The sequence below is a fragment of the Coenobita brevimanus genome, chromosome 33 (assembly GCF_032717465.1).
Source record: "Coenobita brevimanus isolate Jiangsu-jjx chromosome 33, ASM3271746v2, whole genome shotgun sequence".
NCBI lineage: Eukaryota > Metazoa > Arthropoda > Malacostraca > Decapoda > Coenobitidae > Coenobita > Coenobita brevimanus.
The window spans coordinates 36715452-36717821 of record NC_136986.1 but is presented as its reverse complement, the minus strand read 5'-3'; the positions used below and the strand labels follow the sequence as shown (position 1 = coordinate 36717821).

Here is a 2370-nt window from a genome sequence, read left to right as displayed (position 1 = left end):
AGGCACCACCACACCACTGCCACCACCACATCACTGCCACCACCACAAACCACTGCCACCACCATAAACCACTGCCACAGCCACATACAACTGGCACCTCCGCGCACCACTGCCACCAACACATGCCACTGCCACCACAACATACCACTGCCACCACTACATACCACTGCCACAACCATACACCAATGCTACCATCACACACCACTGCCACCAACACAAACTATTGCCACCACCACACACCACTGCCACCATCACACACCACTGCCACCACCACAAACCACTGCCACCACCACACACCACTGCCACCACCACAAACCACTGCCACCAACACAAACCACTGCCACCAACACAAACTACTGCCACCAACACACACCACTCCCACCAACACAAACTACTGCCACCACACACCACTGCCACCACCAGAAACCACTTCCACCAACACAAACCACTGCCACCACCACAAACCACTGCCACCAACACAAACTACTGCCACCACACACCACTGCCACCACCACAAACCACTTCCACCAACACAAACCACTGCCACCACCACAAACCACTGCCACCACCACAAACCACTGCCACCAACACACACCACTGCCACCACCACAAATCACTGCCACCACCACACACCACTGCCATCAACACACACCACTGCTACCACCACATACCACTGCTACCACCACACACCACTGCCACCATCACACACCACTGCCACCACCACACACCACTGCCACCACTACACACTACTGCTACCAACACACCACTGCCACCACCACACACCACTGCCACCACCACACACCACTGCCACCAACACAAACCACTGCCACCAACACACATCACTGCCACCACCACAAACCACTGCCACCAACACAAACCACTGCCACCACCACAAACCACTGCCACCAACACACACCACTGAAACCACCACAAACCACTGCCACCAACACACACCACTGCCACCACCACAAACCACTGAAACCACCACAAACCACTGCCACCACCACAAACCACTGAAACCACCACAAACCACTGCCACCACCACACACCACTGCCACCAACACACACCACTGAAACCACCACAAACCACTGAAACCACCACAAACCACTGCCACCAACACACACCACTGCCACCAACACATGCCACTGCCACCACTACACACCAGTGCCACAACCACACACCAGTGCTACCATCACACATCACTGCCACCACCACACACCGCTGCCACCAACACAAACCACTGCCACCACCACGCACCACTGAAACCACCACATTCCACTACCACCACCACACACCACTGCCATCATCACACATTACTGCTACCATCACACCACACCACTGCCACCACTACATACCATTACAATCACTACACAGCACTGCCAACACCACACACCACTACCACCACCACACACCACTACCACCACCACACACCACTACCACCACCACACACCCCTGCCACTACTACCACACACACCATGATTCACACCATGATATGCTGTAAACTGAGGAAGCACATCACTAAGAGAATAAATGACATTTAACTGATACTTTGTGCATCAGGACCGTGTGGCCTAATGGATAAGGCGTCGGACTTCGGATCCGAAGATTGCAGGTTCGAGTCCTGTCACGGTCGATGAGGGAATACTTTTGATAGGAGTAGACTGTAGCACCAGTCGAGCAGGGCAGTACTCCCAAGGTGGATGAAAAGCTGATGACAGGGACGGCTTGAGGTTCCGTTTCATCAGTCCTCGCGACTAGTTCCTGACCATCCCCCTTTGCTGAACATTTTCAGTGTTTCAGTAACATAGAGAGTAGGCCAGCATGCTCTCCAGTACAAGGCTCTCTAACTGTCAACTCCAATCTACATGCACAGTACACACTACACTTCCTTTTCAAAACTCGAAAAGAAAAATGGCGACTAATTACCTAGCCTCAGAGTCCCCAAAGGGGGGAGACCATAAATGCCTCCACCATCCTCCTCTCTCCCGGTGACGACTCAGCGAGCGGCGTGGAACCACTGTCTGACTCATTTCATCTTCATTTCTGCAACATTAACGGTCTTTCCTCTAACTTGCTCTCTGTTGAGCACCACCTCTCCTCCTCTAAACCTCACCTTCTCTTTTTAACTAAGACTCAGCCGTCTGAGGCAACTGATAGAAAACTCTTTTCTGTAACCTCCTACGAGAAACTCATTTCAAAGCCAAAGGTGACTGTTGTGTACATGTACGCAACAACTTACATTGCTCTCGTGTTCTTGAACTTGATTCTTCTGAATTCTCTACACTCTGGCTTTTGCTTTCCTGTCATTCTCTGACTAAATATATCTGCATTGTTTACTTATCTCCCAATTCTACTGACTATGAAAAATT

At 51.5% G+C, this 2370-nt stretch overlaps 1 non-coding gene across 1 annotated transcript; it reads left to right on the top strand.

The window, feature by feature from the left end:
- Positions 1–1561: 1561 nt before the first annotated feature.
- Positions 1562–1634, top strand: TRNAR-UCG (transfer RNA arginine (anticodon UCG)). Its single transcript has one exon. It is a non-coding gene; the product is annotated as a tRNA-Arg (tRNA).
- The last annotated feature ends 736 nt before the right edge of the window (positions 1635–2370 follow it).